Genomic DNA, 20,081 nt, shown 5'->3' on the forward strand with positions numbered 1-20,081 from the left:
AACAGTGTCTGCTAAAATGTCTTAGTGGGCACATTCTTGTCTTTAATCTACAGTAACTCTACAAATGGCCTTCAGAGCTTAAGAGAACTTCAGTTTTGTGGTAGAACAAGGGGGAATAGCTTTAAAATAAAAGGGGAAGATTTAGATTAATTGTCAGGGAAAATCTTCCCCAGAGGGCAATGAGATGCTGGCACAGCTGCCCATAGAAACTGTGGTGCCCCATCCCTGCAGGCGCTCAAGGCCAGGTTGGATGGGGCCCTGGGCAGCCTGAGCTGGTGGGGGCAGCCCTGCCCATGGCTGGGGTTGGGGTGGGTGGGCTTTGTGCTTCCTTCCAACCCAAAGCATTCTGTGAATCTATGATCTCCCTTTGGATTTGTCCAAATACACTGCACAGTGGCTGCAGGTATGGAGAAAGGGAGATGTAAAACATAAATGCGGGTTCCTCCATGAATTGATAGCGTCCACTTCTAGAGGATTATATCAACTAAGCAGCAGGACAGAGTAGCAGGGAACAGCCAAGTGTGCATTGCTGGGAAGAAGCCTCAGAAAGGGAGCCATGTGGCTTTGTAACTGCACACAATACCAGCAGGGCTGCCATGGCGGGGATTCAGTGGGGCCCCATTACAATGAGCAGCACTCTGCTTGGTTACAGACTGGAAGGCCTGGGCCCCTGCCAGCAACCTGCTGATTAATGCTGTTAGCACCTTTTCTTCTCGGAGGGAAGACAGAGGGATGGCAGAACTGGCCAGGGAAAAGTGCACTCTTTACCCCAATTCTCTCTTGCTTCAGTCTGGAGGGAAGGTTGATTTGTGGCTCATGGAAGGGATGATGTTAATGATGATAGTAAAAGCTATTTAATTTTTTTTCTTTTTTTTTTTTTCTTTTTTTTTTTTTTTTTTTTTTTTTTTGGTTGTTGTTGAAATCGGGTTAATATTCTGCAAGCTTAACTCAGTTTGCTAACAAAGGTCAAAGGGACACTCACACAGAGCAGCAGAGGTGGGAAGTGGACATTGCCTCCCTCCTCCTGGCACCAGAAGTTGCAGGGTCTGCTCAGCTTGTCCTTATCAGCTGAGGACCAGCTCATGGCCCCTTCTGCTGCACATTTGTGTATATGTCCATATTAATATCTTTTAATTATGTAAGCTGACTTTTGCAGAGCTGGATGCCAAGTGTTCATTTTATTAATGTATCACAAGCCAGGGCTGGGCTGGTCCTTCAGGGCTGGTGCATGCATGCCTGCGGAGGGGCCTTCCCTTGCCCAGAATTACCCAGCATGACACTGCTTGCCTCCACTCTTACCCAAACATCTTTTTCACACTTAATAGTTTAAGTATTCAGTGGACAACTTCCTCTTCTGCACTGATGCATGTGTGGGGAAGGGGAGAGTGCTTGCTTTAGTTTTTACAGGGAAAGAAGCTAACGCATCTACACACTTGTGTTAAGGATCTGTAACTCAGTGTGTGAAGGAACTGAACCCCTGAAGTGTCTGGCATCACCGCCCACTGCATATCTTTCCACATGAAAACGTCACCATTCCTTGGCTTCTCCTTCTACTTTACTGTTTAAGGCCATTAACCATAACTTTTATTGTTCCTACAGTGCTTCATCATCATAGCTCATTTCCTACTCTGTTAATATTCAGCATATAATACTCAGATTTTGCATTTTCCATTCTCAAGGAACCCCATCAATTACGACACAAACTTAAAGCAGGTGAGGGATCTGGAGCACAGGCCTTGTGGGGGGTGGCTGAGGGAACTGGGATTGTTCAGTCTGGAGAAGAGGAGGCTCAGGGGAGACTTTACTGCTCTCTACAGCCACATGAAAGGTGACTGTGGTGACATAGGGATTGGCCTCTTCTACCAGGTAACAGCGATAGGACGAGAGGGAATGGCCTCATGTTGTAACAGGGGAGGTTCAGGCTGCAAATGAGGAAAATTTTCTTCTCATAAAGAGAGGTGAGGCAGTGGCACAGGCTGCCTGCCCAGGGAGGTGATGGAGTCACTGTCCCTGAGGTTTTCAAGAGCCACACTGAGATTAGTGGGCATTGTGGTGATGGGCTGCTGGCTGGACTAGGTGACTTTAGAGGTCTTCTGCAACGTTAATGTTTCTGTAATTCTGTGATTCGTCCTCCTGTCCCAGCTTTAAGCACCGGGGATCTCATTATGCCCTACTTGTATTTCTTTTTCAACACCAGGTGAAAGAGCTCTGTTCAGCACTTCCCAAGAGGTGCTACAGTTACACATTCATCCACAAAACTACATCAGTGACCTCTTCTTACTTAGAAACTTTATTAGTCATTTAATAAGTAAGCTTAAAATAAACATATTTTGACTTTGGAAATACATTTACATCTGCTGCTGCTAACAAAAATACACATGCATTTCTCTGCTTTAAGTCTATTTGAAAACCAAACTAAATGAGCAGACATCTCCAAAAATCACATGAAACAAGGGGTATTCTTTCATTAGCATATTAACTGAAGGCACCGAGAATCCACATGGACTGAAACCAATTACTGTTATCTGGGAGTGGGAGAGAGCAGCTTGCACTATAGATTAGAAAGGTGTGGCCCTAGGAACATTCTCACTTCTTTCCTAGCTTTTCACAGAATTTTTCTGGAGTTTCAAGCCCCACATAGATGGAGAAACAGAAAATTACCTCTTCTTGAATCTTTCTTTCTTTTTTTCTTCTAACTCTGCTTCCTCCCAAGACAAAGAAAGTCTCAGGATTAAAAATTTTTTGCTTATTCCCAGAGGGAAGAAACCGTCAGGGATAATAAGTAACCTTGACTTGCCTTAAGGTGCATGGCATTTCAATGTGTTCCTTGTCTATAACCACAAAACAAAAGAGAATAAAAAAATCAAATACTGCTCTTTGTTGGATTTTTCCAGGTGTAGAATGTAAAAGCAGCTGCATTTTCCTCCACAAAACAGAATTTGACTTACAAACTTGACTTGCTGTCTTGCATTGAAATAGTCTCCATGGGCACACTGGCACAGAAACTAAACAACAACTGTAATGTATTGTATGATTTTTTTCCAATTCTTGGGACCTTTTTTCATTGATCTGATTGTTAGCTTTGTGCTTCACCTATAGCACAAGCAGCCATAAATCCAAATTACTCAGCCAGTTAAACCAGGTTAATCGTTACTTTTGTACCATCAGACACAACTTTTGCCTGAAGGATGCATCAGTGAATGTGAGTTTCAATGCAGACCAATCTCACTGTTTTAATATGAAGAAATTACGCAAATACATCTTGAATTGCATTTAAAAATATTTCATTGAATGGGAACTGGAAAAAAGGAAAGTGACTCCAATCTTACACAGTTAGTTTTAAATGAGTGGCAGAACCACGTTTTGGTAGGAATTAGAATCAGCTCTATTAGTTTTGCTGATACATACAGAAAGACACTGATGGGAAGATAAAAGAAACCACAGCATTTGTTTTGCTTTGTTTCATTTTGTCCAGTTAGAAACCAAAAGTGATGTTTTGAACCCAAATGTAACCTTAGACAAGATTAATATTCATTTAAGAGATTTTCTGACCTGAACATCTAATTATGGTTTGTTTAATTATGTTTTGTTTTGAAAACACTGAGTGTTCCTCATGATATCAAAAATCAACAAATCACTTCCATTTTAAAGATCCAGGGAGACTACTGTCCCACTGATTTTCATTTCTTTCATAACAATTCTGTTCAGAAGAGAAAAAAGGAAGGAACTAGATCAGGTGAATTTTCTGAATACCTGCGTGAGATAAGCAGAGATAAATCCTATCCAAAAAGAATTGCCTTTTGTGCGTCTGAATAAGAAAGAGTTAGGGTTTTCTTCACTTTCAATCCTAATGCAGCTCTAGATTTGCTGCAGAACTTTGGCTGACTTGTTTCTATCTGCTTCCATTTCCTGCTCTGGAAAAGGGGATTAAAAGTAAACATTATCAGGAGCACTACTGCCATTTTCACGTTGAACCAAATATTTGCAAAAGTGCTCAGAAACTTGTGGGTTAGGCAGTTACAAAAGGGTAAAAATGAAACCTCCTTTGCTTGCTTGCAGCTTGGCAAGCCTTTATGGTCTCTTCTCACATCAGGTATAAGTACTTGATTTTTATCAACAATTGAACATTGTTTTAATTCCACAATAAACTGGGTAGACGAAGTCAGAAAACTGTAAGTCATGGATTGGTCACAAACAAAATACTGATACACTTCACTGAGTCCAGCACGCTGTAAGCAAGTGACAGTATTCTTCAGCAAGACAACAGTTATCTCAGGAAAAGAATATTTAATTGTAATAATAAGGAAAGGATGTTTACATATGCAAATGGAAGACTGAAGTTTGTGTTGGTGCAAATCTGAACAAACACTCGTGGTGAGAGGGGTTTGCCATTCCTTGACATTCAGTAAGTTTTGTTTTCCATGGAAGCAGGTGGACAGTTTGCCCATGTGTTTCACATGATACCTTAATGTTTGTGAAGAAAGACTTCCTACAGCATTTTGCAGTTCTTTTTTGTTGTCGCTGTTTTTTAAATTAAAGTAGCTCAGAGAAGTGCTGTTTGCAGCATCGCATATTTTGGAATGGAGGAAAAAATGTGATTTCTGAAATATTCTGAGTCAGTTCCTGGTATTCCACATCTCAGTATCAAAATATTGACCTGTAGTAGAACACAACCAACAGACTTACCATGTGCTATATTTTCCTCTTTTATGTCTAAAATATCTTTACATTTCTTCACCTTCCTTTTTCATGCTTAGTTTAGGTTTGACTCTCTCCACTGGTTTACTCTGGTTCAGCTGTTGCATTAACTCCTAAAGAAAGAACTATCTGCTTGTCTGCTGTCTGTGCAGAAAAAAAAAGCTCGTGTTTAAAGGCACCAATAAAACAATGCTAAAATATTTCTTATCTTTAGTTAAGAAGATGGCATGAGGAAGCAGATCTTTCTGGTGAATAACGAGAACTGTGGCATTGCTACTTTTCTCTGAGAGGTGGAAGATTAATGCTTTAACTCTACCTTTACTTAATTTAATTGCCAATGCTTCGGCATCAAGCATGCAAGTTTTTGAATGGGAAATTTCTACTCTAATTTAACTACATGTTTAACAAACTTTGTCTTACTAGTTTTATAACACATTTTGAATTAAATCTCAACCACATAGAAATGTATGAAATTTGTGTATAAAGTTAGAAGTGGCTAGCTGAAAGCACGTTTTCTCTGCCATTGGTTGGATGTATATATGTCCTCAAACTGTTCTACAGCCCTACAACCTCCCAGTAAATAATTTTCAGAAGGTAATTTGAACTCATCATTTGACAGGAGTAGGGGCTGGATAATACAGGTTTTTGCTGGTGATAGACTTTTCCCAAAAAATTCTGTGGTAACAGCAATGGTACTCATAAAACAGAAAACAAACAAATACCAGTTAGGACTGGCATCTTCACTGCTGCTTTTCTTAATACAGTTCAGGGTATAGGTACCATGAAACACACTTATTCCTGCGAGAAGCCAGGAGTTGGACTTGATGGTCCTTGCAGATCCCTTCCAACTTCACCTGTTCTGTGATCCTATTACTAGATTCAAGTACTCTCTACAAAGTTACACTGAGTGAGAAAGCAGTACTGCCATAAAGATACAAAGATAACCCACCCTAACCTTTAGGTGGTAACTTTGTACCACTGTTGCTAGTTATAACATAAATCAAGGAGGGACCGCGAAGTTTCTTCACATTTTATCTGTCTGTACATGTTTTAAGGAGAAAAAAAATATATATAGATAGCGTGGGTGAAACTCACATTAAGAATTTTTTTTCTTTTTTTGTCAAAAATATACATAGATAGCATGGATGAAATTCACATTAAGAAGTCATTTTTGTCAGAAGATAGATTTATTAACATGTTGGGTATTTTCCATCTCAAGCATCACTTGATCAGTGCCTTAAACATGTAGCCTATAAACAAATTATATCTAAACAAATCACAGTCAGTAGACCATATTATTTTGGAAAATTATACAAGTTGCTGGAATTTGCACGTCTGGTAGATACCAGAAATCTAACTTTTCTGCCCTCCTATTTTCTTTATTTTTTTCTTAATCTTTAGTTTTAGTTTAATCTTTACAGTTTTTTTTATTATTATTATTATTATTATTCCTGTGGAGGCACATTGCAAATATCTATTGAAGAGGATGTTTTGTAATCTTCATTTATTTTCCTCTTTTATTAACGTATCTATTTCTGTTTAATTTCTCTGTACTATATGTATGTTGCAACTGTTAGCATTGCCAGCATCACCTCATTAATCATTTTCATTGCATTTTCAATGCAAAGCAAATCCAGGTCCTGTCTCCAGTGAACTTTGTTCTACTGTACTACTCCAGCACAACAAAAAGGATTTTCTCACCTTTGAGCATAGCATGAATGTTGTAGGTGCCTATTAGGTGAAAACATGGAATTAAACCCTACTTAATCTGACCGTGAAGATGCAAGAGAGAGCTATGCCTCCAGGATGAGGTTCATGAGTGTTCAAGAGCTCTGTGCTTTAGTGCATTGCCACTTGCTGCTCATTTCAAGCTTGGTCCTGATGAGACTGGTTTATCAGGGGAGTGTGAGCACAGGAGCTGGGAGAGTCAATTGGGAAACAGGTGAAGGTTCAGACCTGGGAGATAAATACAAAGGGTTGTGTGTTGGACAGCACAGTAATCTCGAAGATCAGCAGAAGTAACCATGGTTGAATGCCTTACCACAGCACAAGCCATTTATGATGGTGACATTTAGGTGAGCTAGAAAACATACTGTTTTTTAAATATTTTCAGTGCTTTAAATAATAGAATAATAGAATCACAGAACAACCAAGGCTGGAAAAAAACCCCAAGGTGATCTAGTCCAGCTGTCCACCTACTACCAATATTTGCCCACTAAACCATGTCCCTAAGTACAACATCTAAGCATTTCTTGAACGTCTCCATGGACGATGACTCCAGCACCTCTCTGGGCAGCCTGTTCTAGATCCTGACCATTATTCCGGATAATAAATTTTTCCAGATATTCAATCCTGTGAGTGTTGGGAACTGCCAGAATGATTTAAAGCAAAGAAACCACAAAACAGTCAGACTTTAGCAGCCCATGACATGCACCAGAAGGACTGGTATGGAACTAGTGACTGAGGACAGTACTTCAGCAAAACACCACCTGTTAGATCCTTCTCTGAGGAGACATGAAATATTTGTCTCTAGATATGCCAAAAGTGACAAATTAGCCCAAATGCCCATTAGTCATTTAATTCCACACAAACTCATTGACTGTCAAACACTGAGTTACTTATCAAAAGACTTCAAAGAGGCCATTGCTCCTTGTACACCCAGAATAATTTGACTGTGTGTACTTTCAGCACAACCCAGCTGCAGAGGCTACAAAATCAACAGGAGCCCAGTGAGAGCAGGAAATAACATCAAGGTACACCACCAGGGTTATGCCACACCACTGTGCTAGATGCCCTACCTTTAATGAGAGACAACACAGGCCCAGCAGTGCCCAGGCTGCTCTGAGTCTGGATGAAGAAGGCAGCTGCAATGTAAACCTTAGGGTGAGCATTGTTTCCTGACTCTTTTTGCCTGCTCTCCCAAGGGCTTGCAGTGGGGCCCACCTTGACCCAAGCCACTGCACAGAGAATGAATGGAGAGAGCCAGCTGACATTGGAGCTGGAGCAGGGCACAGGCTAGTTTAACCTTATGATGAATTCACTGCACTGGAAAGATGGATCCCACTGTGCTGCTAGACCTCATTATCATGAGCCACAACATTTTCAAGCAGTCAAACAAAAGGATGTTTGAGCTGGATTACCTCAGATGAGTGGAGTTGCTAAACATAGCATAAAGAAGAGGGTAGAGGGTGAGCCAGAGGCAAGTGTCTCACTCCTGAGACAGTGAAAATCCTGTGTGAAAATTATCAAGGACAATAGGGCTCTTTCCTCAAACTCTTACCTAGATGGGACACTCAAGCTATCTGGCTAGCTCTGGGTAAGGCAAGAATAGCAGTCTTTGTGAGGCAAGAATAAAAGACTCTGTGGTGAGATTTCATATTTTTGCATGTCTACAAGAACAATGAAGTTTTGTTAGGTTGCTCTCTCCAGACTGGCCAAGCCAGGAGCTACATCTTACTTTGGACACTGACTGAAGGAACTGGAAGGAACGCTGTTCCACTGAGTATTCCAAATACTATAGAATCATAGAATCACAGAGTGGTTTGGGCTGGAAGAAATCTAAAGGTCCACCCATCCCAACCCCTGCCATGGGCAGGGCTGCCCCCCACCAGCTCAGGCTGCCCAGGGCACCATCCAACCTGGCCTTGAGTGCCTCCAGTGATGGGGAACCACAGTTTCTATGGGCAGCTGTGCCAGCACCCCACCACCTTCTCAGTGAAAGTTTTCTCCCAACGTTTCCTCTCCTTTAGTTTAAAACCATTCTCCCTTATTCTATCACTATCAGACCGTGTAAAAAGTTGGTTTCCTTCTTGTTTATAAGCTCCTGTTAAGTAACAGAATGCTGCAATTAGGTCTCCCCAGAGCCTTCTCTTCTCCACTCTGAGAAAGTCCTGCTCTCTCAGCCTGTTTTCATAGGAGGAATGCTCCAGCCCACTGAGCATCTTTGTGGTCTCTTCTGGACCCACTCCAACAGTTCCACTCCTTCTCATGCTGGAGCCCCAAGTCACACAATAGTCCAGGTGGTGCCTTGTGAAGGCAGAACAGAGGGGACAATCTCTTCCCTTGCCTTGCCCATCACCTCTCTTGATGCAGCCCAGGATGCAGCTGGGCTGCAGGCACACACTGCTGGCTCATGTTAAGTTTTTCACCTACCACAACTTTTGGTTATGTGTAAACAGTCTCTTAAAAGCCTCTCATAAGTGGCACATACTGTTCTCATGCCAATATTCATTTCCCTCAGGAACAGAGCTGCAAATTATTTCTCATTGAGGCTATTTTCTAGTGGCATTCTGGACCAGAAACTTGATTTTCCTGCCTGGCTTTTGCATATACCTCATAGAAGTCTGATGACTGAGCCACTCAGGAAATGTTTGCTACCTACAAGTACAGTTTGAAAAGGCAGTTTTCACTGAACTATAAAACAGGTACTGAGAATAAAGTCATTGTAGCACAGTGTACATTAGTTGCTGCTAATCCCCCTAGGAAGTGCCCCAGGCTTCAATGAGACTTCCCTCCCAGCCTCTACTGAGAATAATGATGCTCATAGAAATAATAGACCTATAAAAGAGGCTTCTTTTCAACATGCCAAAATGTATCCAAGTATGTTCTGCCTTAGGTTTAAAGGCTGATGGGTGGACATGGCAGATCTGCAAAAAGCCTAGTTTAGCCAATGGAAGTGCTATGGGAGAGTTTGGAGTTAGTCAGGCTTTAGAGCTGAAACAAAAAACTTTCCACCATCCTCCCTCACACTGCATGGTTCATGTAGAAAAATTACTTAATGTTATCCCATATGTGAGCTTAAAAGAAACTCACCAAATATCTTATGTGACCTATTCAAAGCTTGTCTGGAAAAAAGGACTACAGTTCTGTGCCAAATTAATAGGGAACTGGTTCTCCTTCCTGGTACAGACCAAAGCAACCTCTTTCATGGTACCCTTGCTGATGTTTTCATTATCATATCCAGTCATATAATATATACTATCATATCTCTGAGCCAAGATGAGATGCAGTCTCTTAAGTCCCTCAGGTTTTCTGACAAGTATTTCCTGAAACTGAGAAGATGAATACAGAGCTGGCATCTCCATCCATCCCTGGGTTTGCTTCACCTACTTCTTTAGGAATATTAACACCACATCCCAGCCTGATATTCACTCAGCCTATCTTAAGAAGCTATTAAAATGCCCACAGAAGGTCAGATACATTATGATCCATGACTTTATGAAGACATCCTAGGAAATCTCCTCAGAGTTGCTGTTTGATGTGTGAGGTCCACAGCTAAGTCTAAGATCAATATACTTCATCCTCATTCTTAGTATGCCTCTACTTATTTATATGTTCACCTAAAGCAGTGTAAGTCCTACCTGTAGCTTGCGATGGCTGCTCTGCATTGATTTCAAAGCAAGGGCTTTGTGTACTGCTAGCCAAGTCCCAGACCTTCTGAAAGACTGAGCAAATGCAATCTGGTATTTGTCAAAGCCGCTTTGTTTCAAAGCCCATTTGCACGTGATAAAGAGGCAGATATATTCATCTTCTTCCTGTGAGCATTTACAGATAGTGCATGATGAAGGCTGGATATAGCAGTGAAGTGCACAAGAGTCAGACCTGTAAGTCACTGCTTAAACATACATAGCTGTGTCTAGCTGCCCAAGTAGACTGGGAAGATGCACCGGAGTGATATCATCTTTGCAAAGGTAATAACCCTTTCTGCGTTTTAGAGCTTGGAAACTGTTCTTTCAGCCAACTCAATTAGAACCCACATGAAAAGATACATATATATACTACCTGCAGCAAACTTGTTCCATGCTTGGCTTTGTCCCAGATCATCTGAACTCAAAGTAACATAAAGGGTGAAACTAGGGATCAGGGGTCCCAACAGGGTAGTCTGAGATGGAAGATAGAGAAATCACTACAGAAATACTTCCACATTCTTCAGAGAGCAGCTGACAGACAGGTACTCTCTTGAGCAGGCAGATTGGATCTACCAGCTGCAAAGGGCAGGCAGCTGGAACAGGATTTTCACACTTTTCAAACAACCCCCATCTGACAAATATTTAATGGAGTATTGCTTAAAGCAGTCTGCCACAAGGTGACTTGCAAGACTTGTTTCAGTAATGCTGTGTGGAAGACAGATGAAAAGATGGTTATTTTTGTGTCACGTGGTTGATTTTTTTCCCCCGCATGGGTTAGCAAGTTTAAATCTAGCATGATTTCATACCCAGTAAACAAAGTGACAGCTTTATGTGATTTACTTATCATAATAGATGTTGGCATATCTCTGTTCTATTCAGCTCCATGCTCATAAACTCTAATTCATTTTTCCCTTCAAGTTGTTTTTCCCATCCCACATGACAGTTATGGAGACCTATCTTTCAACTGTGCTGCTGTGAGATGGAACTTGCTTGACAGAACTCCTTTGTTACCAGAGTAGCAAGTGTCACTCAGCAGTTTCTCCTCTTTCCTATACTGTTCAAGTGAGTTCAAGATCATCCTGCTGCTATGGTCAAGACCTCCTAAAAATGCACTTTGATAATAAAGACTCACCAGTTAATGTTGGAGAAAGAGGATAACTTTCTTCTGTGTATTTTGCCAATGTGAGAGAGTATTTAAGAACAGGACCTCTTTGTGCATTTTGTTGTAAAATTCTGCCAAGTACACATTGGTCACTATGTAAATAATACTTCAATATTTGCATGATCAATTATATAACTACAGTGAGCAACCACAGACTGCTGCAAACACAAAGTAATTTGTTGCTGTTGTCTTCTCTGGAAATAAGTTGCAATAGCTCCTTCAAAGTCAAGTTTGTTTCTTCACCATATCCTAAGAGAGGCAACCCATTTTCAGGGGGATGCGATGTACCTCTACCCTTTGCAACAAAGGGTGGCTCCTCAGATCCCACTATGGTTGCACAGATTATAATCATTTCTATTTGCAACTGATCTGGTGGAACATCTCACTTAAAAGGACAAGGTTGTGACTGCAGAGCAGCATTTTTGCCCTGAATTGCAACACAGGTGAAATAGAGATAATATTCACAATGTGGCTCAGGCTATCAGCTCTAAGACCTGAAATTCCCAAGTGCAAACAGACGCTGTGAGCAAAAGCCCCTTCCTGGGGGCAGTGCCTCAGGTGCAGCCGATAGGGCAAGCCCTGCTGCAGGTGGGGAATGCAGAAGGCAATAGAATGAGCCTAGAGAAACCTCTGCTTTTTTTTTTTTTTTTGGTCATTCTTTTCCTGGTAGAGATAAGCTCCCAGACATTCCTCTGACTGGAGCTGCAGACCTTTCAGGCATGGTGAGGTGAAATCAGCCCAGTGCTGCTCCATGTTATGTATATATCCTATACAGAAAATGGGTGGTATGCAGAAAATGATTTGCCATTGTGTTTCTTAAAGCACAAGCAAAAATCCACAGGCTGTTCAAACCACCATCATTCTGAAGGCACAATGGGTGACTGCAAAAGGATTTGATCCAAAGAGAAACTGAGCCAAACTTCTTGAAATTGATTTGGCTCTCAGAAACAGGATTTTCAGAAAGTCGGATTCTCCTCTGAAATCCAAAAGCCAGCCAGATAGTTGGGAGATACTATCTTTTATAGAATTTAGGTCATTCCTAAATACCTAAATAAGAAGTTAGAGATTTTCTCCATTTTTTTTTTCCCCCCCTCTCTTCAATTTTATTTCTTGATTGACTGCATCATCAATACTAATATTTATCTAAGATGAAAAAGGTTTAGGAAATTAACTCAATGGGAGTAGGACCTGAGCAGTTATTTTAAGAAAGTGAAGAAAACTGATTTTGCTTCATGTGAAAATAAGCTATGGAAAAGGGATAAAGCTTCTGTGTTTGACTCCTACATAGATGAATAAATAGATACATCAATAGATGTATGTTTTTGAAGAACAAAGGTGTGTGGCTTTACTGAAAAACTGATGTTACTCTAGTTGCCCAATATTACTCACTGAAAGAGCTTTCCTGCATAAAGATGTATCAGGTTAAAGTTTGTATCCTAGTAAGGGAATCAAAAGGATGAAAGTAATCGGTTTTGCCTCCATCTAACTCTTGGTCATAGAAATTTATGATCAAAATACCATCAAGAGGTGTGGATTCACTTATTATTCAGAATTATTTTAATGGTATATGCATTATTTATGGTTACTTGAAAATATAACGTATAGGCAACAGTGCATATTCCCATTCCTGTTATTACACTTCATTTGTATTGGCCATAAGCCCTTAAATTATCAAGCAGTATTACTTATTATTAAGACATTTACATTTGAAAAACATACACATACTGTTATATAAGTAAACTGAATGAATTGCAAGAGTTGGAATAATAACAGTTCTAGATAATATCAAAATGAGACTTTGCTTCAGTTTACAGGTACTTAAGAGAACTGCAGAATGGAATTGTAGGGTGAGAGAGGGGTTTTAAGTGGGACTTCCTGCTTCCCCCAGAATTGCATTTAGTAACATGATCTGAAACACCCTGGTGTTATAGGGCCAAAAATGCAAATTCTGATATATGTGGCAAGGCTGAATAATCCCACTGGATTACATGGTCCTGTTCTCAACAGGCATCGCTCTCACACTTGTGTGACACTTACAGGACAAGCACCTTTGGCCAGGTTCTTCCTGTCCAAAGGTACTAAGAGCACAAATGCACACAGTGTCTCAGTGGAGATGTGGGAGGCTTAGCTTATCTAAAAATCAGACTATGAATATCTACCAGCTTAGGTTTTTTCCCCCACAAAACTCATGTAAAGCTGTTGGCTACCACTTTAACTCCAGGTAAAAGAGAAGACGTAATATAAGCATGTTGTGTTCTTTTCTGTTTAAAAAGAAAAATTGAGGAAATTCTCATCTGTCAGCCTGATACATTCTATACTTGAAAATACAAGCAGTGTGTTGTTTATTTGGTATATAGTAATGTGTAGTTGTTAAAGATTGGATGGCATTATGGATTTTTAAAATATATATCTATTAATACTGATGTAACATACATATATTTTCACCAGTCCCCCACAATTAGACTAGTTCAGCATAGACTCAAGAGATTATATGGACATTAATGAAATTTCAAGGAATCATAATCTTGAAGTTAATGCCAGGAGAAATCAAGAAGATGTGTGTACAGTGACAATAATGTAAAGTTGGAAATGGTAGAAGAGAGGTGATAATAAATATCCAAAAGGTTATCTACAGGAAAAACTCACCCATATAGAAGCCTTCAGCCTGCTGAGAAACACTGAGGCAATCTCCACCAAGGAGCAATCTCCAAAAGATGCTGCCTTAGTGGTAGTCAGCCCTTAAATGAGGTCTAGAGGAGGTGGAGTCAGGCTCCACCCCTTCCGGGAGCACAGCTAAATTACTCTCACCTGTGCTCCCACAGCTGACACAACACTTGCCTCAGCTGATTAATCAGAGGTTCAGGCTGTGATTGCCAGTTTCCCATGCAATGTGATATTAAGAGTCTTAGAATGAAGATATGAGCAACAAAAATGAGAATGTAATTAATGTGGAAGGTAATAAAAAATGGAAAGGAAAAATCAGAAAATTTCATTTCAAAAGGAATTTAGGATGCAAAGAGTATCTTGGCCGCATGAACCTGCAGTAGGATATCAATGTGTAATAGTTTAATGCTCTAAATATTAGTATAGTGCTCCCAGTTCAAGGAGATAGAAGAAATAAAAAGGTAGTATGCAGAAGGAGGAAGCATGGAGAGGAAACCTAGGAGGAGTGCAGAGGCATTTCTTGAGCATATAGTGATTGGGTTAGGAAAAGCAAATATCAGCTGGAAACCTTGTGAAACCTAGGTGAAACCTTGTGACAGACAAGAAAAGAGGTTTCTGTAAGGGCACTCACTGAAAAATAAAGACTAAGAAGTGGGCCAGCTGTTCAATGTGGAGATAACGACTAAGGATAAAAAAGGCTGAGGTACTCAGTGCTCTTTTCACCATGTTTATTTATAAGCTTTGTCCCCTGGACACCACATCTGAGGTGTTTGAGCATCCTGGCAATATGAGGTAGTGAAACTGTGCAGCAGAGGCAGACAGAGTTAGTGGGATCTACAGCTGATTAGCTATACATGAATCTCTGTGACCAGATGGAAGGAATCCAAGGATATCTGAGGACCTGGCCGATGTCACTGCAAAGCCGTTCTCTGTCACTGGTCACTATGGAAGTCCCTAATGACAGAAAAAAAGGCAAATGTCTCAGCTATCCTCAAGAAGGGCAAGAAGGAGGACTGGGAAGCTAGAGGCTGATCAACACCACATTGGTCCATGGGAAGGTAATAGAACAAGTCCTCTTACAAGCCATTTCCAAGCACAGGAAAGAAAAGAAGTTGATTGGCAACATGAATTTACTGAGGACAAAGTCTACCCTTCCACTTTGAGTGCATTCTAAGACATTATGACTGTCTCTGTGGATGAAGAGTGGGAAGTGGACATCGTGTTCCTAGACCTAAGTAAGGTCTTTTAAATTATTTTCTTCAATAGCTTTACTGGCTTGCTGCTGAGATATGGACTGGATAAGTGGATGATAAGGCAGGTGGAAAATTATCTGGTTTGCTGTGCTCAAAGAGTTGTTCATAATTAGCCAGTGGTTCAAAGTCCAGCTGGTGGCCAATTACTAGCAGCGTTCCTCAGGGATCACTGTTAGGATCAATACTGTTTTATGCCTTTATTAATGACCTACACAATCAGATTAGAGGGCGCCGCAACATTCCACCAAAGGAGAGGCTGATATGCTGAAGGGCAGGGCTGTCCTTGTTCAGAAAGACTTTGGCAGAAGTGTAGCTAGCCAGTGCAGAGAGATACTCCTTCCCCTCTACACCTGTAAGACTAAATCTTGAGTGCTGTGTCCAGTTTGGGATTCCTCAGTACAAGAAAAATATGAACTCAGAAGAGGAGCAAGCTAGTACAGGCCATTGAGATGACCAAGTACTAAAGAAAAGGGACAGACACAAAGAGATACAGGAGGAACTGGAACTTTTCAGCCTGGATGAGAGGCACATAATGGACCTCGTAGCCTACTTTTTGCATGAGGGTAAATCAAAATCTAAGTGCATTACAGTTATTCTGTAATTATATTACACCTGTAACACTGACATTTTGATTGAAGTTCAATGTAAGATAACATAATTTCAAAATTAGTCATAAAGAATATCTTCTTCTTATCTGCCTGGTTTTCTTAGGAATTACCATAACGTGGTAAAGGATATTATCAGTTAAAAATAGAGTGTCTGAGCTGAAGGTGCCCTTTGATGCCTTATAATATGAATAAGCCTGAACTTTGCAGAGTAACATTTCCTTTAAGCTGTTGAGCTACTAGATTGCTGTTATTTTATGATCTTATAGTTAGTAGTTGCACAAGTCTGTTCCTCTCTGGCATGCAGCCAGTAGACTGCGCCTACCACATGCTGGGCTGTGAGACTCATAAAGCTCAAGTTACTCAGAACAAATTTTACGTACAATATGTATTTTAAACAAAGAGTTCATGGAAATAGTCACCAAGAGGAAAAGACGTATTCAGGTGGACTACACAAATATAAGTGGAAAACACAAGGCTGTATATTTGGAGAAGTCTCTAATGTGTGTGTATGTGTGTGTGTGCAAAGGTATCCCTTCATAATGGAGTAGGGTAAGACCTGAGCTTTTATTTCTCCTTACCGCTTGTCTTCATTTCAATGGAAAACAAGGAAAAAGTTGTAGATAGAACTCAAATGGACTCTGAAGAAAGCAAAGGAAAGAAACATTGGGTGTGAGAGTAAAGATATCCACAACAAAGGTCACTAATATGAGGATAGGCACCCTCCATTCATGTGAAATAGCTAGGTCTTGTAGCAAAAGAAGAAACACAGGGAGTGAAGAAATTTGATTTCACTTGGCCTAACAATGTACACAACCAGCACTATGTACATGTTAGACAAGCCCGTGTGGTGCTGTTGGCATGGCTTTAATGTGGCCAATCTGGCAACAAGCAGTTACTGATCAACAGGATGTATACTGGCACTTCTCATCCAGAAATACTGTGCAGACAATGCTCTATATCAAGGGAATGTGAAATCCATCAAACCATTGGTTTTCCCTCAGTTCCAACCTAAACCGATGTGCGGGGGAATGAGTAAAAAAGCTTAGTGACATCTTGCTGTAATTTATCATGTGCGTTTGCACCGCTGGCACTAGACTTTTTGGATCTGCTCCATTTTTCTCCTTTTCCTTGTGCACTGTTCAATTTACTGGTCACAACTGCCAGAACAAGTAGCGTAGTTAATCTCTGAAGTAGAAGAGTGAGTAAAACCTACTGTCTGAAACTGCAAGTTAGCTATGGAAATAACTCTAAATATTATGTAGAAAAATACAACAGTACACAAATATTGTGAAATAAAATAGCTTTAGAAATTCATCACATGGTTCTTCTCCTTGGTACTGCCCAGATGTGTGTGGGGCCATCTCCATGCATTTTGGAGACATAACCATGTTGAGACCTATGTTTTCCTCCTGTGAGGAGCTTCTACAGGTAGGAGAAGCACCTGGATTTTCCCCCTAGTTAATGGTTGATAGGACTAAATCCTAGCTGAGGTGATAAATTCTGCTTCCTCTTTCAACATGTGCAGCCTCATTCCTCAACCTTCTTACCATCCCAGGTAGCGACAACCAGAGGAGAGGGTTAATTGAGGATTTACATTTCTCCACTTCCCTACTTCCCCGCCCTTCACACACACCACCTTGCACCTGCATTTGAGATTTCAACAGATTTGAACAAAAGGCAGGGTCCTCAGTGAGAACAATGGGACTGCTGTGTGTGTAAATAACAGCACATAGCCTTGCAGTGTTTCTGTTGCTGGTTTTGTGCTTTTTCTAGCTGTCGGCTTAGTCTGTTGGCACACTGAGTGAGTAGGATTGGATTTTAGGAAAGAGAATCCCACCTTTGAAATCAGCAAGGCTCAGAGAGCCTTCTACACAGCAAATTGGTCTGGTTTCATTCCATGACCGGGGAACAGGCTTTTTGGAAAGCAGGTAGACAGAGATAGTTGGGCAGGCAGACAGGGGTAGGACGTGGTTCCAGATACAGATGCCTAAATTTAGGTTCCTGGATTGAAGATGACCACATGTGAGCTAAGTTTCTATGATAGGATGAGGTCAACTGCCTTCTAGTCACTGCTCATTGTATATTAAATAAGGGTTTTGAAATCAGTACTAAACGCTATCATTTTTTTAACTTTCCTTTAGATTTTTTTTAAGGGTAATATCCTGGTTTGGGGTTACAGAGGCAGATCACTATTATTTGTGACAATCTAATTTCTTTTTTTTTGTTGTCAGTGATTCACTGTCAAAATGGTGGCAAATTCTGTACAAAAGACTTATTGGGCTACAGGAGGCCAACAACCGAGCAGCAGACATCCATGACATAAATTAATGAAAAAGATATACACAGTCTATAAGTATGAAGGAGAAGATTATCCACAATTAAGGGAAGGAATCCCTCCTGCCTGCTCTTATGTTGGCAAAGCTGGAGTATCCTCAGCACACGGGGAACTGATCTGGCTCATTTAAAGAAAGGCCAGAGGAGAGCAGTGAGAAGGATCACCAGTATAACCTCCCTCCTACGACTTTCAGGTAAATAGCACACAATTTAGCATTGTTTGGCCTAAAGCTGATGAAGTTGAGATGCAATGTAAATGCCACAGGTGCACAGAAGCTGGAAGGCATGCCCTCCACACCAATCAGTTCACAGCAGAAGTTGTAGGACTGAGACTTAAGGAAATAATGTCAGAGTAGAACAGGAAGAGCCCAGTTTAGTTTTACACACACCGATTATTGGTAGCTAATCCATCTCACCAGACCCACACCTAATTGGAATGGTATAAGTACAGCTGATGCTGATCTGGGACAAGAGTTTGGTTTCTCAAATGCAAAAGCATTTGACAGACTGAATGTCACTGAACTTGTTCGAAGAAACTTCCCCAAAATTCTATCAAGCACTTCTGAGTTATGTATATGTGTCTATTTTCAGCATCGCTTCAAGGTTTTACACCTGAAACGGGTTCATTTTTATTTGCCTGGTGCACATTTCCAGCCAGCAGCCGGGAGACTGGAGAGGATTCAATCCACAACTGTTCTTCAGAAAGCACACAAACTGAATAAATGCTTATAACCCTAAATGGTGTCACGGCAGCAGATGAATGGCAGCAGAACAATGGGCACCGCTGCACCCTTCAGGCCGCAGCCAAGTTCCCTAGCAACTACGCAGGAGCTGTGCAGCCTGCAGAGGTACTGTGAGTGCCAGCAGGCCGTTATCTGAGAAATGACTGAGAAATGATCTTAGTGCCGTGTTTCATTGAGGAGATACCATTAATCAATTGCCTGCTTGTAATTCACAGATACCACTTTCTCCCTTTGGGTAAGCTATTAGGTAAGAATTCCTCTGGCTAGTAATTTCATTGTTATTTAATTCCTTATGTGTGTTAGTATTAATTATATAAGCTTAAAGCTGTTTGAGTTCCAAGGAAATTGCGCTAGGTAGCTGCCATGCTGTTAGAAAAGCACACTGAGCTGAAGTTTGATATTAAGCTAAACTGGTCTAATGGCTACTAAAAGCTTAAGTGCCAATTGCTTCCTTGGTTTAGGACTGTTTCCTGAGATACATAGTTAGGTACAGGGCAAAAGGGAAAAAGAAAAGCAATGGCTTTATCGAAGATACACTGTTATTTATTAAATTAGTTAATCATACATTACCAGCCTAATTAATAATTAATAATTACTGGTGCAAGGAATGCCACAGACTAGGCTACACTGATACCAAGTGCTCCAAACATAATGGAAATTTATGCTTTGCCTTCCCCATGTGTCTGATTGCAACAGAGAGTGGGTCACCCCATCTTCCATAGCACTGTGCTCTCTGCTGCTGTTACTTATTGTGTCAAGGCAGGGGCAGCTGTGGATCAGGAAAAGGGGCTGCACCACAGGGCGGTGGGCATGGAACGGGATGCACAGGGCTGTGAGCACGGCTCCCAGTGCTGGAGTTCAAGGAGCATCTGGACAGTGCTCTCAGACATAGAGCTTGATTTTGGGTGGTCCTGCGTGGAGCATGGAGTTGGACTCAATGACCCTTGTGGAATCCTTCCAGCTTGGGATATTCTATGCTTCCATAATTCCATGATTCTATGAACCTAGGCAAATTTCTTTACCATTTTGTACAGTCAAGTCTTTCCTGCCCAATACTTCAGTATGTTGTGGGGGATTGTGAATTGTTCTTTACACACATCTGGAAGTAGATGGCCAACATGTAACTTTACTTCTACCCTGACAAACACTGACTTCAGACCAATTTGACTGGAAGACTTTCCATTGGCCCACTGCCTCCCTTCTCTAGGTAA

The 20,081-nt window shown here is 40.9% G+C and overlaps 1 protein-coding gene across 1 annotated transcript in view; it reads right to left on the minus strand.

The window, feature by feature from the left end:
- TMPRSS2 (transmembrane serine protease 2) overlaps positions 1-14,013 on the minus strand; it is a 34,367-nt gene extending 20,354 nt beyond the window's left edge. The window contains exon 1 of the mRNA XM_015882911.3: positions 13,915-14,013. The gene's annotated coding sequence lies outside the window, so the exon portion shown is untranslated. The remainder of the gene's footprint in view (positions 1-13,914) is intronic.
- Positions 14,014-20,081: the final 6,068 nt, after the last annotated feature.

Source organism: Coturnix japonica, chromosome 1, assembly GCF_054131305.1.
Source record: "Coturnix japonica strain WE chromosome 1, WE-NBRP24, whole genome shotgun sequence".
Lineage (NCBI taxonomy): Eukaryota > Metazoa > Chordata > Aves > Galliformes > Phasianidae > Coturnix > Coturnix japonica.